Source organism: Tachypleus tridentatus, chromosome 13 (genome assembly GCF_004210375.1).
Source record: "Tachypleus tridentatus isolate NWPU-2018 chromosome 13, ASM421037v1, whole genome shotgun sequence".
Lineage (NCBI taxonomy): Eukaryota > Metazoa > Arthropoda > Merostomata > Xiphosura > Limulidae > Tachypleus > Tachypleus tridentatus.
The window spans coordinates 270,233,611-270,250,947 of record NC_134837.1 but is presented as its reverse complement, the minus strand read 5'-3'; the positions used below and the strand labels follow the sequence as shown (position 1 = coordinate 270,250,947).

The window sequence follows — 17,337 nt, the reverse complement described above, 5'->3', positions numbered from 1 at the left end:
CCTTACCACTCCATAACACTGTTTCTACACCTGTAAACAACAACTAAATTTGTCTCCTTACCACTCCATAACACTGTTTCTACACCTGTAAACAACAACTAAATTTGTCTCCTTACCACTACATAACACTGTTTCTACACCTGTAAACAACAACTAAATTTGTCTCCTTACCACTACATAACACTGTTTCTACACCTGTAAACAACAACTAAATTTGTCTCCTTACCACTACATAACACTATTTCTACACCTGTAAACAACAACTAAATTTGTCTCCTTACCACTACATAACACTGTTTCTACACCTGTAAACAACAACTAACTTTGTCTCCTTACCACTCCATAACACTGTTTCTACACCTGTAAACAACAACTAAATTTGTCTCCTTACCATTACAAAGCAATATCTACATCTGTAAGCAACAACTAAATTTGTCTCCTTACCACTACATAACACTGTTTCTACACCTGTAAGCAACAACTAAATTTGTCTCCTTACCACTACATAACACTGTTTCTACACCTGTAAGCAACAACTAAATTTGTCTCCTTACCACTCCATAATATTATTTGTACACCTGTAAGCAACAACTAAATTTGTCTCCTTACCACTCCATAATATTATTTGTACACCTGTAAGCAACAACTAAATTTGTCTCCTTACCACTCCATAATATTATTTGTACACCTGTAAGCAACAACTAAATTTGTCTCCTTACCACTACATAACACTGTTTCTACACCTGTAAACAACAACTAAATTTGTCTCCTTACCACTACATAACACTGTTTCTACACCTGTAAACAACAACTAAATTTGTCTCCTTACCACTACATAACACTGTTTCTACACCTGTAAACAACAACTAAATTTGTCTCCTTACCACTACATAACACTGTTTCTACACCTGTAAACAACAACTAAATTTGTCTCCTTGCCACTACATAACACTGTTTCTACACCTGTAAACAACAACTAACTTTGTCTCCTTGCCACTACATAACACTGTTTCTACACCTGTAAACAACAACTAAATTTGTCTCCTTACCACTACATAACACTGTTTCTACACCTGTAAACAACAACTAACTTTGTCTCCTTACCACTCCATAACACTGTTTCTACACCTGTAAACAACAACTAAATTTGTCTCCTTACCACTCCATAACACTGTTTCTATACCTGTAAACAACAACTAAATTTGTCTCCTTGCTACTACATAACACTGTTTCTACACCTGTAAACAACAACTAACTTTGTCTCCTTGCCACTACATAACACTGTTTCTACACCTGTAAACAACAACTAAATTTGTCTCCTTACCACTACATAACACTGTTTCTACACCTGTAAACAACAACTAAATTTGTCTCCTTACCACTACATAACACTGTTTCTACACCTGTAAACAACAACTAAATTTGTCTCCTTACCACTACATAACACTGTTTCTACACCTGTAAACAACAACTAAAGTTGTCTCCTTACCACTACATAACACTGTTTCTACACCTGTAAGCAACAACTAAATTTGTTTCCTTACCATTACAAAGCAATATCTACATCTGTAAGCAACAACTAAATTTGTCTCCTTACCACTCTATAATATTATTTGTACACCTGTAAGCAACAACTAAATTTGTTTCCTTACCATTACAAAGCAATATCTACATCTGTAAGCAACAACTAAATTTGTTTCCTTACCACTCCATAATACTGTTTCTATACTGGTAAGCAACAACTAAATTTGTTTCCTTACCACTCCATAATACTGTTTCTACACTGGTAAACAACAACTAAATTTGTCTCCTTACCATTACATAACAATATCTACACTGGTAAACAACAACTTTGTCTCCTTACCATTACATAACAATATCTACACTGGTAAACAACAACTTTGTCTCCTTACCATTACATAACAATATCTACACTGGTAAACAACAACTTTGTCTCCTTACCATTACATAACAATATCTACACTGGTAAACAACAACTTTGTCTCCTTACCATTACATAACAATATCTACACTGGTAAACAACAACTAAATTTGTCTCCTTACCATTACAAATAATACTGTTTCTATACTGGTAAACAACAACTAAATTTGTCTCCTTACCATTACACATAATACTGTTTCTATACTGGTAAACAACAACTAAGCATGTCACCTTACCATTACACATAATACTGTTTCTATACTGGTAAACAACAACTAAGCATGTCACCTTACCATTACACATAATACTGTTTCTATACTGGTAAACAACAACTAAGCATGTCACCTTACCATTACACATAATACTGTTTCTATACTGGTAAGGAACAACTAAGCATGTCACCTTACCATTACATAATACTGTTTCTATACTGGTAAGGAACAACTAAGCATGTCACCTTACCATTACACATAATACTGTTTCTATACTGGTAAACAACAACTAAGCATGTCACCTTACCATTACACATAATACTGTTTCTATACTGGTAAACAACAACTAAGCATGTCACCTTACCATTACACATAATACTGTTTCTATACTGGTAAACAACAACTAAGCATGTCACCTTACCATTACACATAATACTGTTTCTATACTGGTAAGGAACAACTAAGCATGTCACCTTACCATTACACATAATACTGTTTCTATACTGGTAAACAACAACTAAGCATGTCACCTTACCATTACACATAATACTGTTTCTATACTGGTAAACAACAACTAAGCATGTCACCTTACCATTACACATAATACTGTTTCTATACTGGTAAACAACAACTAAATTTGTCACCTTACCATTACACATAATACTGTTTCTATACTGGTAAACAACAACTAAGCATGTCACCTTACCATTGCACATAATACTGTTTCTATACTGGTAAACAACAACTAAATTTGTCTCCTTACCATTACACATAATACTGTTTCTATACTGGTAAACAACAACTAAGCATGTCACCTTACCATTACACATAATACTGTTTCTATACTGGTAAACAACAACTAAGCATGTCACCTTACCATTACACATAATACTGTTTCTATACTGGTAAACAACAACTAAGCATGTCACCTTACCATTACACATAATACTGTTTCTATACTGGTAAACAACAACTAAGCATGTCACCTTACCATTACACATAATAGTGTTTCTATACTGGTAAGGAACAACTTCTCAACATACCATTACATAATATTGCTCTGCTTAGACCAAGGGCATCTGCTGTAGTAGAACTCATGTTTTCAACCACTCTGTGTTTCATCTTCTTCAAAACTGAAATTGTAATAGTTGTAGACAAATCATTAAAATGTCACACAATACATTCAATAAATAAATAAAAGTACTTCATGCATAAAATAAAACTGTCACACTATGAGATAACACGGTATGTTACTTCAAGGGTCAGAAACAGACTGATACACTGAAGGCACCAGATCTTAAAAAATAAAGTTATAATGTATAGTGTAGTAGTGTACAGGTTAGTTATGAGTCTCTGAGTAAAAGTTTTCTATAATGTACAGTGTACAAGTTTTCCTTGGCTGTTTCTGACTATGAAGGTAAATAGAAACATTAATAAAGATATTTCTTGGTTTAGTACTCTAGACAATAAAGTTGATAGAACTTTCATGACACTATATTTATAATTTTTTGTATAAAGCATGAAAACTGAAATTAGAAATGTATTAGATCTGCATGTGATGTTTTCATGACATTATACATGCATCTTGAGAATGAAGTGAATAAAGTTTTCCCATGGTGGGAAATGATGGTGAAAGAGGAAAATCATGACACCTGTTACAAATCTACATGCACACAGGATAAAGATTGTGGAAAGTTAAGGGTTGCACATCATGTAATAAAAAACTGTTTCCAGTATCATATAAGCAAAAGTTCCATTATAGTATGATTATTTACCAGAGAATAAAGGGTGCATGCAGATTTAGTAGTATGTAACAAACACAGTTTTAAAACAGAAGAGACATTTTATCTACTCTACTGAATAAAAATTGTGTTATTGGATTGTTTTACACACAGGACGTGAATAATGAAATGTATATTTATGTCCTATGAAATCTTTCATATATTTATACTTTGTATATTTTATCACATTTAAGATTAAACACACTCAGTGTAGTGTATCAACAACAACAAATCAACTATGTAGTATTTGTTCTCATTACAGTAAGATTATCACACACAGAAACAATTTTTATACATTTCTTTTCAGTAATTCATATTGAAAGACCTCAATATGTAGGAAACAACAATATTCATTATCTGTAAAACTACTGTAACAAATCAACATGATGAAAGCAAAAAACATACAACATACTTATGTCCAGTGTCCTTCCTTGCTTCGGATCTGCATGAAGCTTGTTATAGTTAATAGTAACTTCATCCTGCCAAATATTGAAAAAAAACAATGATAAACATATTTTTCTACTTTCTCTCAAATTTAATTTGTACTTACTTAACACTTAGGAAAGTTAAACAGATTTGAAATAACGACCTCCACTAATAGATTATCTGACAGCCACCTCAAGCATCATTAACTTTCTATACTGATAACTTGATATTAAAGAGAACTTCAGAATATGAGTTGATTATCCTAATAGAAATAAACATTCTAAGAGGAGGTGCTTACTTCCAATACATGTAATAAAATAAATTTATAACAGAAGCTGCTGGATACATTAGAAAACCATTACTATCTTATTTGTATTCATCAAAGCAATAACAATGAAAGCATATGTTCAAATGCTAATTACATTTCCTATGAACAGACTTCACTGCATTCATCACTACGAACCCATAACCAGGTACAAACTGTGCATTCACCGCTACAGACACATAACCAGGTACAAACTGTGCATTCACCGCTACAGACACATAACCAGGTACAAACTGTGCATTCACCGCTACAGACACATAACCAGGTACAAACTGTGCATTCATCGCTACAGACACATAACCAGGTACAAACTGTGCATTCATCGCTACAGACACATAACCAGGTACAAACTGTGAACAGAATTCACTGCATTCATCACTAGAGACACATAACCAGGTACAAACTGTGAACAGAATTCACTGCATTCATCACTAGAGACACATAACCAGGTACAAACTGTGAACAGAATTCACTGCATTTATCACTAGAGACACATAACCAGGTACAAACTGTGAACAGAATTCACTGCATTCATCACTATAGACACATAACCAGGTACAAACTGTGAACACACTCACTGCATTCATCACTATAGACACAACCAGGTACAATCTGTGAACACACTCACTGCATTCATCACTACAAATACATAACCAGGTACAAACTGTGAACACACTCACTGCATTCATCACTACAAATACATAACCAGGTACAAACTGTGAACACACTCACTGCATTCATCACTACAGACACAAAACCAGGTACAAAATGTGAACAGAATTCACTGCATTCATCACTACAGACACAAAACCAGGTACAAAATGTGAACAGAATTCACTGCATTCATCACTACAGACACATAACCAGGTACAAAATGTGAACAGAATTCACTGCATTCATCACTACAGACACATAACCAGGTACAAAATGTGAACAGAATTCACTGCATTCATCACTACAGACACAACCAGGTACAAACTGTTAACAGCATTCACTGCATTCATCACTATAGACACATAACCAGTTACAAACTGTGAACAGACTTCACTGCATTCATCACTATAGACACATAACCAGGTACAAACTGTGAACAGAATTCACTGCATTCATCACTACAGACACATAACCAGGTACAAACTGTGAACAGACTTCATTGCATTCATCACGACAGACCCATAACCAGGTACAAACTGTGAACAGACTTCATTGCATTCATCACGACAGACCCATAACCAGGTACAAACTGTGAACAGACTTACTGCATTCATCACTACAGACCCATAACCAGTTACAAACTGTGAACAGACTTCACTGCACTCATCACTACAGACACATAACTAGGTACAAACTGTGAACAGAATTCACTGCATTCATCACTACAGACACATAACCAGGTACAAAATGTGAACAGAATTCACTGCATTCATCACTACAGACACATAACCAGGTACAAAATGTGAACAGAATTCACTGCATTCATCCCTACAGACACATAACCAAGTACAAACTGTGAACAGGCTTCACTGCATTCATCACTACAGACACATAACCAGGTACAAACTGTGAACAGACTTACTGCATTCATCACTAGAAATACATAACAGGTACAAACTGTGAACACACTCACTGCATTAATCACTACAGACACATAACGAGGTACAAACTGTGAACAGACTTCACTGCATTCATCACTACAGACACATAACCAGGTACAAACTGTGAACAGACTTCACTGCATTCATCACTACAGACACATAACCAGGTACAAACTGTGAACAGACTTCACAGCAATCAACACTACAGACACATAACCAGGTAGAAACTGTGAACACACTCACTGCTTTCATCACTATATTCACATAACTAGGTACAAACAAAATATACTTTTCACAGCAACATTTCTTTAAGTTTGATTTTTTTAATTGTAATTATAAACAATTCTTTCTATAAACAACAGCCTACACAAGACAACTTTTACTCTTAACACCAACAGAACTTTGATAAATATTCCTGGTTAGGCTGTACAACAACTGGAGTCAAGTAACACTAGTTAAGCTTACGAAATCTTACTGGTTAGACTGTACTACAACTAGAGCCAACTAACACAAGTTAAAATTGAGAAATATTCCTGATTAGACCATTTTACAATTACAGTCAACTAACTTGAACCCCTTGGATCATCTTTGCGACTTCAACTTTGGTTCTTCCTTTCACAGATGTTCCATTAACTCCCACAATTTCATCACCAGACTGTATAGTGCCATCTTTGGCAGCAGGGGTGTTATCAAACACCTGAACAACATATAGACATGGACAATGTGGTGCTCCTCCCCCTATACTGATTCCAATCAGGTTACTTTCATCTTTGTGTATTGTGACACTGCCTGAAGTCACAGTCATTCCCCTAAACAAAGTATATATACACACACACATTTTTAATACAATAATAGTACATCAATGATATCTATACATGATTTAATTACATACCTAGTAATTTTCAGACTGACAACAGGGGTAGAAATATTCTAAATTTTCAGCAGGACATGTAGAAAGGTTTACTGTCCTCAATGGTAATTTGACTTAATATGTGGGCCCACAATCCACTTGCACTACTAGCCAGGGACTCAGCTGATTTGGCAAGTTTTGTGGCTTTGAGCAATGTTTCATGTAAATCAGCTTGGCAAATATCAGCTGCAATGTTGAAACCCTTAGCTTCTAGAAGAGCACCAAAGTGGTCCAATAGTGTCTGGAGTTCATTGTGGCCATAAGATGACAATGCTTCCTTGCTTTTAGGCCAGTTGCTTGGTTCAAAAATTTGAAAGGCACCAATAAAATCCTTATAAATTCTTCAAATCTCTCATTCAGATATGTGATAGATTTACCTATGAAGATGGCAATTTCTTCAGCCATGGATTGAGCAACTTTCTCTTTTGTGGCACTTTTTGAGCCTCTGGCCCTTGTCTGACCACTAATAACAATCACCTTTCCTCAATGTAACCACTTGCTAGTTCACATGTTGTGAGATCTTTAACAATTTTCTGGGATCTCTCAACATGATTGCCCAGCTTCTCTTTGCAAGCAGTGAGTTTGTCAGAAACAATGTTCACAGTAGCAGAATTGTCTTGCATTATGAGACTAAGAGATGTCAAAACAGGCAGAACTGCCAAGAGTATGTCCATGTATAGGATGAATTGAAGGCTTGTCAAAGTACTGTATAATCCTGCAGCTTTCTGTTCATGTTCCCCTTTGTCATGCAGTTTTACTTGATACAAATGCTCTGCTAAAGCTGGCCAATTATGAGAAACTGACTCCAGAGTGCACTCTTTGTTGGCCACCCACCGGGTTCCTGTCCCTTTTGTTGGCTCTCTAACAACAATGTTGTTGGCTTTACCAGCTTCTTTGAGGCCAGCCCAGTTCTGTGGCAAATTGTCATAAAACTTTCATAGGTTTTCTAAAAAGGTTTGGATACTATCAAGGTAAGGGATATCCTTGATGGTCTTCTTAATTACAAGTTCCAATCTGTGACTAACACAATCAATTGCTCCATTACCGATTATGCTAGTTGTGCGAGGTTAAGCTGTCAGTGGTAAATACATGGTTCTTCTTGGTTTAAATCAATTGAAAAATGCTCGAGTTTTCACTGATATATATTAATAATGGAATGACTATGTAAACCTGAATTAAAACACAAATGTACATGAAATATTGTCCATTTTAATTTTCTTAATTCAGGATAAATCCAGAAAATTCTCATCCCAGGTAATTAAGAAACCTTTACCTGAACTAAGTGCCTGTAGCAAGTGTTCAGAATCAACCTTCTCAACTGACTGCAGACACAGGAAGTGGGTTACTGGGTAACAGTCTCTGTCCAAGTATCTCACATCGACTATCTCCTGCTCAATGTTGGCAGTGTCTGTTGAGCCGTCAGTCACAATGCCAAAGAATAATGAGGTGTGCAGATGAGATATGACATTAATTCTAATTGTTTCTGCAACATACTTCGTAAAGATAACTGCTTGTTTGTCACTGGCATAATGTTCTGTTAAGTTCATATCAAAGTTGTGCTCCTGCAGCAACAGAAGCTCTTGAAAATCGCTGAATGGTTGGGCATTCAAAGCCATATAAAGGGCAGTCCTGAACAGCACAAGCAAATGATCTTCCTCAGTCTGGTAAGTTTGCTCAATTCTTTCATCATGGGAGTTAAATCAGGTGTTTCTTTTGCTGTCTTAGCTTGACAACTTAGACTGTGGCCACGACTGTTTTCATGCTCCTTAACAGTACTTGCTCTCAGGTTGGAAGATCCTGTTATGAAGGTGTTCTTCTGCCTTCCACTACTTTGGTCATATTCCTGACAAATTGAGCAAAACATCAGTCCAGTAGCATTATTATACTCCAGCAATGGTCGGCCTCTATTCCATTCATCCTGGAAACGAGTAGGCTTAGCACCAGTACTAGCGGTAACAGTTTTTGCTTTAACACTTGGGCTTGGGTCAACAAGCTTGGGTTTTTTCCCTCGGGGTTCCGTAGTATTGTCTTCTGATTTATTAGTCTTGCTTGTGAAGCCAAACTGAAACAGATCATGAGACTTTCCCGTTTATTTACTATCAGACGCCATGATCAGATCGTCATGAAAATTTGGCAGTTACATGACATATCCGGACGGCACGGATAAAGCAACCTAAAAAGAGCATTTTGGGAGCATTCACGACCGTTATCTTTTTAAATTTGCTTTATTTTTTGTCTTAAATTAAATCTTAAATTTTGGAAGTTATTTTCCACTCATTATAGAATATACTTTTAAGCAAAATCTTTGGGCTGTGCATACACAGCTTTTGCCTCGCTTATTTTTGATGGGATGATGTATTTGTGTCCAATATGTTAGGAATATGACCACTGGTCACAATGTCAGGCGATAGATGGGAAAGTGCTAGTCAAACTTGACTTTTTAACGGACATGACTGGCTTTAAATAGAAAATTTCGATCCCTGAATAAAGATAAATGAACATAAACTATGAAACAACTTTGTTCCATTTTTCACAAATAGACAAAATTTATTCCTTTTTCTCAACATACAGTGACAAACCACTTTCCTCTTTTGACAAATACTGAAAACTGCTTTTCACTAACAAGCATTTTCTATTTTTAATACCTACTGACACATTACTTTCAACTAACAAACCATTTTCTATTTTGAAAACTACTTTCCACAAATAAACCTTTTTTCTATTTTTTAACACACACTGACAAACTACTACCTATGATTTAACGAACAATGAAAACATTTCAAGATTCAGTAAAATTACACCATCTATTATCAAAAACTGCACAAACACGTAAAACTTTCATCTATCATTACACAATACATTAAAATTACACTATCATCTATTATTAAAAACTGCACAAACACGTAAAACTTTCATCTATCACTACACAATACATTAAAATTACACTATCATCTATTATTAAAAAACTGCACAAACACGTAAAACTTTCATCTATCACTACACAATACATTAAAATTACACTATCATCTATTATTAAAAAACTGCACAAACACGTAAAACTTTCATCTATCATTACACAATACATTAAAATTACACTATAATCTATTATTAAAAAACTGCACAAACACGTAAAACTTTCATCTATCATTACACAACACATTAAAATTACACTATCATCTATTATTAAAAAAACTGCACAAACACGTAAAACTTTCATCTATCACTACATGATGCATTAAATTACACTATCATCTATTATTAAAAAACTGCACTCACATAAAACTTTCATCTATCATTACACAATACATTAAAATTACACTATAATCTATTATTAAAAAACTGCACAAACACATAAAACTTTCATCTATCATTACACAATACATTAAAATTGTATAATCATCTATTAATAAAACTGCACAAATAGGTAAAATTTTAAACTATCATTAAAAGGTAGAGTAACATTACACAATCATCTATTAATAAAACTGCACAAATAGGTAAAATTTTAAACTATTATTACAAGGTACACTAAAATTACACAATCATCTATCAATAAAAACTATACAAACAGGTGTTATTACAACTGCACAACATTTTTTTAAAAAGTTTTTGCTGATTGTGACAGGTACATGGTGGGTATGCACAAATAGAGTTCTGGTTTTGCTTCATCACATGGGACCTCTTGAGAAATAAACAGTTAACTGTTTACCGGCAATAATGTATTTAATTGTGTTTATGTTTCTAATACGCTATTAAGTTCAACATAATTAAAAGTGTTTTCCTCCTGATTTTCATTTGTATTCAATGTCCGGTGCATCACGTTGCAGTGTCCAACAGTAGTCAGTAAGCATTGATGGATTTCAGTTGGCCTGATATCGTTTTTCCATTGTAGCAAAACTGAAGATTTCAATGAAACTGTACGTGATGGGCAAATCTGGATGTGATTTTCGTGATCAGCAGCCAAAAATCTTTAAGGAACACTCAACAGTGTTCAAGAAGCAAAAACTTTGTTGTGCAGTGTTACAAGGGACAGTAAAACTACACAGTCATCTATTATTAAAAACTATACAGACAGGCAAAACATTCATCTATCATTACAAAGTAGAGTAAAACTACACAGTCATCTATTATTAAAAACTATACAGACAGGCAAAACATTCATCTATCATTACAAAGTAGAGTAAAACTACACAGTCATCCATTATTAAAACTATACAGACAGGCAAAACATTCATCTATCATTACAAAGTAGAGTAAAACTACACAGTCATCTATTATTAAAAACTATACAGACAGGCAAAACATTCATCTATCATTACAAAGTAGAGTAAAACTACACAGTCATCTATTATTAAAAACTATACAGACAGGCAAAACATTCATCTATCATTACAAAGTAGAGTAAAACTACACAGTCATCTATTATTAAAAACTATACAGACAGGCAAAACATTCATCTATCATTACAAAGTAGAGTAAAACTACACAGTCATCTATTATTAAAAACTATACAGACAGGCAAAACATTCATCTATCATTACAAAGTAGAGTAAAACTACACAGTCATCTATTATTAAAAACTATACAGACAGGCAAAACATTCATCTATCATTACAAAGTAGAGTAAAACTACACAGTCATCTATTATTAAAAACTGTACAAACAGGTAAAACTTTCAACTATTATTACAAAGTAGAGTAAAACTACACAGTCATCTATTATTAAAAACTATACAGACAGGCAAAACATTCATCTATCATTACAAAGTAGAGTAAAACTACATAGTCATCTATTATTACAAAGTAGAGTAAAACTACACAGTCATCTATTAATAAAACTGTACAAACAGGTAAAACTTTCAACTATTATTACAAAGTAGAGTAAAACTACAGAGTCATCTATTAATAAAAACTATACAGACAGGCAAAACATTCATCTATCATTACAAAGTAGAGTAAAACTACACAGTCATCTATTATTAAAAACTGTACAAACAGGTAAAACTTTCAACTATTATTACAAAGTAGAGTAAAACTACACAGTCATCTATTAATAAAACTGTACAAACAGGTAAAACATTCATCTATGATTACAAAGTAGAGTAAAATTACACAATCATCTATTAATAAAACTGTACAAACAGGTAAAACATTCAACTATTATTACAAGGTATAGTAAAATTATACAATCATCTATTATTAAAAACTGTACTGAAAGACACTCATTTCAGAAAAGACTTAACTATTAACAAAACAAGAATTCAGTGGAACATTTAAAATATTTATTTACTCATACCATTATTAAGAATCAACTGTAAAGAATGAAATCAATAATTTGTATAATCTGAAGACAATACTTTTATAATTTGAAAATCTTCAATACCAATACCCAGACAACATGCATAGATGTTTGAAAATCTTCAATACCAACACCCAGACAACATGCATAGATGTTTGAAAATCTTCAATACCAACACCCAGACAACATGCATAGATGTTTGAAAATCTTCAATACCAACACCCAGACAATATGCATAGATGTTTGAAAATCTTCAATACCAACACCCAGACAACATGCATTGTTTGAAAATCTTCAATACCAACACCCAGACAACATGCATTGTTTGAAAATCTTCAATACCAACACCCAGACAACATGCATTGTTTGAAAATCTTCAATACCAACACCCAGACAACATGCATTGTTTGAAAATCTTCAATACCAACACCCAGACAACATGCATTGTTTGAAAATCTTCAATACCAACACCCAGACAACATGCATTGTTTGAAAATCTTCAATACCAACACCCAGACAACATGCATTGTTAGAAAATCTTCAATACCAACACCCAGACAACATGCATTGTTTGAAAATATTCAATACCAATACCCAGACAACATGCATTGTTTGAAAATCTTCAATACCAATACCCAGACAACATGCATTGTTTGAAAATCTTCAATACAAATACCCAGACAACATGCATTGTTTGAAAATCTTCAATACCAATACCCACACAACATGCATTGTTTGAAAATCTTCAATACCAATACCCACACAACATGCATTGTTTGAAAATCTTCAATACCAATACCCAGACAACATGCATTGTTTGAAAATCTTCAATACCAATACCCAGACAACATGCATTGTTTGAAAATCTTCAATACCAATACCCACACAACATGCATTGTTTGAAAATCTTCAATACCAATACCCACACAACATGCATTGTTTGAAAATCTTCAATACCAATACCCAGACAACATGCATTGTTTGAAAATCTTCAATACCCATATTCAGACAACTTGCATAGATGTTTGGAAATCTTCAATACCAATATCCAGACAACTTGCATAGATGTTTGGAAATCTTCAATACCAATATCCAGACAACATGCAATGTTTGAAAATCTTCAATACTAATATCCAGACAACATGCATTGTTTGATAATCTTCAATACCCATATCCAGACAACATGCATTGTTTGAAAATCTTCAATACCCATATCCAGACAACATGCATTGTTTGAAAATCTTCAATACCCATATCCAGACAACTTGCATAGATGTTTGAAAATCTTCAATTCCCATATCCAGACAACTTGCATAGATGTTTGAAAATCTTCAATTCCCATATCCAGACAACTTGCATAGATGTTTGAAAATCTTCAATACCCATATCCAGACAACTTGCATAGATGTTTGAAAATCTTCAATACCAAAACCCAGACAACATGCATTGTTTGAAAATCTTCAATACCAATACCAAGACAACATGCATTGTTTGAAAATCTTCAATACCAATACCCAGACAACATGCATAGATGTTTAAAAATCTAAAAATTAGCTTCCTATTTTCAATAAACCAATGTTTTCATCATCATAAGTTTTTCATAAAAGTTGTTAAGCCTAATCTACTTCTCAATTCACCACTTGTGACAAAGTTATACTGATTTCAGGGAACTTCATCCTTCATCAGTATACTGGATAAAGTATGAGACTGTGCTTCACAAAGCAGTGAAGTTCATGCACAGAACATGTTAAAAATAAATCTCTAACTCAACAACAACAGAAAGAATAGGAATTATATCTGGAATTTATTTTTGTTTTTGAAAAATCTACACATTTAGCATTATTTTATAAGTAATCTAGAAGCATACACCAATGTATAATGAGATAACATCCAAATAGGTTATGACTCTTTCTTTTGTCACTAGTGTTGAGTGTTTTTTTTCACCCTGATTCAGATAACTGTCATGTCATTCTTTTAGGATATTACCTGTGGAAAACACACCATTTCCTAAAGATATTGTGAAACCTGTAAATAAATGCTGAGAAAACAAGCCAGAATCTCCGAGTGTCTATTTTTGATAAAATGTAAACAAGATAAGTTTTAAATTTAACCTGTAAATGTAAAAGCAGCAAAATACCCAACATATTACAAGTATAACACGTATGTGCAACTTTGATGACACACCAGTTGCTCAAAAAATTAGCAGATGTCAGTGAATCTTTGGCTAGAGATAACGTCAAATGTTTGAAGAAAACTAGCAGTAAACTTGGGCATTTATCCAACAAACTTGGATGAGAGTAACAAAAAATGGAAACATTCAACATCAGATAGGAAATGGAGAACACAAAGATGCTTTCTAAGTGAAGGATAAGAGTTTTACAAGGATAAGTTGAATAGAGGTACTATAATAATAGCAAAATAACATGCTTGATGAGTGTTCACTTCAATAATGACATAAACACATCAATGATCATTTAGATCAAAGTAAAGAGCATGGCAAAATGATAACTGAATCATGTCCTACATGGTCATTTACCTTGTTTATAGGTTTCTGGATCCAATGGATATCCACCATCTACCAAAATAGACATTTTCATCTGTCATCGAGTCAAAGATTACTTGGTTAAAAAAATATTTAAGATATTTAAAACCTGGTCAGTCATTAGGAAATGTTGAATGAACATTCTAACAACAGACATGTTATTGTGTAAACCAAATTTACTGTTGTATGAACCTTCTAACAATAGACATGTTATTGTGCAAACCAAACTTACTTAGATAGTGATTTTTGGCTATTATTGTTGCACTTGTATCCTTTATTTCTGTTGATACTTACTGTGCCTAAAAATTTAACACTGGTTATGAAATAAGTAATCGTGGTTGACATAATAGTCATTTCACCTCATTACACATAAACACATTGAGATTGTACTTCTTAATAATTACTCAACATTATGAGCTCAAATCCAATCTTCACATGATTTAGTTACACCATGAAGGAAACAGTCACAAAGATAAAGATTAAAATAGAAAATATTTACAAAATATAAATCATGCCATATGATCATTTAATTATACCATACTGAGAAATTAGACAAAAATATACAAACACAAAAAACAGTTTGAATGCTAAAGATCGAAAAACAGTAAATACAGATACATAACAAACAAAGCATACAAAAGAAACTGAGTAAATAAATTAAAGCAGAATGACAAAAAAAAACTTGAAACATACATGCGATCTTCCATCATAGTGAAAAATTCAAATGAATAATGCTCTTCAGGGTCCACAGTAGACAACAGTTGGTATTTGTAGTGTTTTTCTTCAGACATATTCTACATGATTTATTACTACACAGAGTAGATCATAAGAGAAAACACTGTGCGAGCAGCTTTCCTTACATGTAGCTAAATAAAATTAATGAGAAAAAAAAACAAGCAGATAATATTATTTCCTACAACTGAATAAAACTTGATCTCTGCAAATATTTATTATTGAATGTCACAACAAGTTTCACACAAACACAAAAGTAATGAACAAAACGGCTCAATCATGCACAAAACATTAATATAAACATAAATTACATGCTGGTCTACCATTTGGTCCTTTTCTATTTGTTGTGTTAAAAGTAAACATTTCTGAAAAACTGCAAAGATAAACATACTACAAATATAAAAAGAATGCTCCTTTATAGTTTGTTATTTTTTTATGCAAAAACGGCTCGTTTGGGTTGTGAAAATATTTTACGTAGAAGAGCGTCGTGAACCTGACGATGACCGAAGAAGGTCGAAACGTTGTTCGCTCTTCTACGTAAAATATTTTCTCAACCCAAACGAGCCGTTTTTGCATATATATTTCTCTACAAGTGGCTTTTCTAGACATTACTGATAGGTTATTTTAAGTTACTTGTTATGAAAATATATGAATACCTACAAATTGTTTATTTGAGATGCATGTCTTAGTTAGTCTAACTAAAATTGCAAAACACAGAACCAATACCAGAAAAAAACATTTAAACTTTAAATCAAAGTAATACCAAGCAAAATTATAATAAACTCTATAGACTAGTAACAGAACTTTAACGTGTTTGATTAGTTTTTAAGACTTGAAATAGCCTAATGTTTACTTTTGTTGGTATATATAAACATTTATTAATGTGTAATTAGTCTTTTTCCTACTAATTGCTACTATTTTCAACAAGTTGTACAATTACAGTATTATCACCAAGTCTAAACTATTACACGTCACCGGCACGGAAATACCAGCAGAATTAGTCTTAGCCTTACTTTTGAACGCAAGCTCAACATCTACACTACATACTCCAGTGTGTCTTAGACCAAAATTCACAATTTAATTTTACGAGTAGAAAATTGTTATAACATATTTTTTCATTCTTACAATTTATCTTCTTCGAGTTGACAATCATCATCATATTCGAGCATCATTCTAAAACAACTCCTCAGTTTAATCTTTTTATTCCCTTATGGTTAGATTGACGCTATCATTATCTCCTAGTGCTAGAATTACCGACAACTAGATTTTAATTTGGCTTTATGGTTGTCTCTAACTTTCACTTTTTGTAGAAGTGTTTCATTCTTTCATTGTTTCCAGAAAGAGAAAATATAAACGAAAATATTTCATATTTAATTAAAATTATACGTTTTAGTGAGATTATTTAATTTCAAGAAATATCATTAAATGGTAAAATATTAATATGTTATTTTAAAGAGGTACATCTACTTTACTTTTGTCCAGTTCTCATGTCTATGCTGCTACGGCTTTTATTAATTTGTCATGTGCCATGAATCCGTCATTTTACACGAAATATCTGTATAAGATACTGGCAA

At 33.2% G+C, this 17,337-nt stretch overlaps 1 pseudogene across 1 annotated transcript in view; it reads right to left on the bottom strand.

The window, feature by feature from the left end:
• The window catches only part of LOC143237674 (PRKCA-binding protein-like), a 56,640-nt pseudogene extending 39,595 nt beyond the window's left edge, over positions 1-17,045 (bottom strand). The window contains exons 1-5 of the transcript XR_013020191.1: positions 16,889-17,045; positions 15,725-15,897; positions 6,850-7,090; positions 4,348-4,414; positions 3,198-3,287 (exon numbers count right to left, since the gene is read on the bottom strand). The product of XR_013020191.1 is annotated as a PRKCA-binding protein-like (transcript). The remainder of the gene's footprint in view (positions 1-3,197; positions 3,288-4,347; positions 4,415-6,849; positions 7,091-15,724; positions 15,898-16,888) is intronic.
• Between the last annotated feature and the right edge of the window lie 292 nt (positions 17,046-17,337).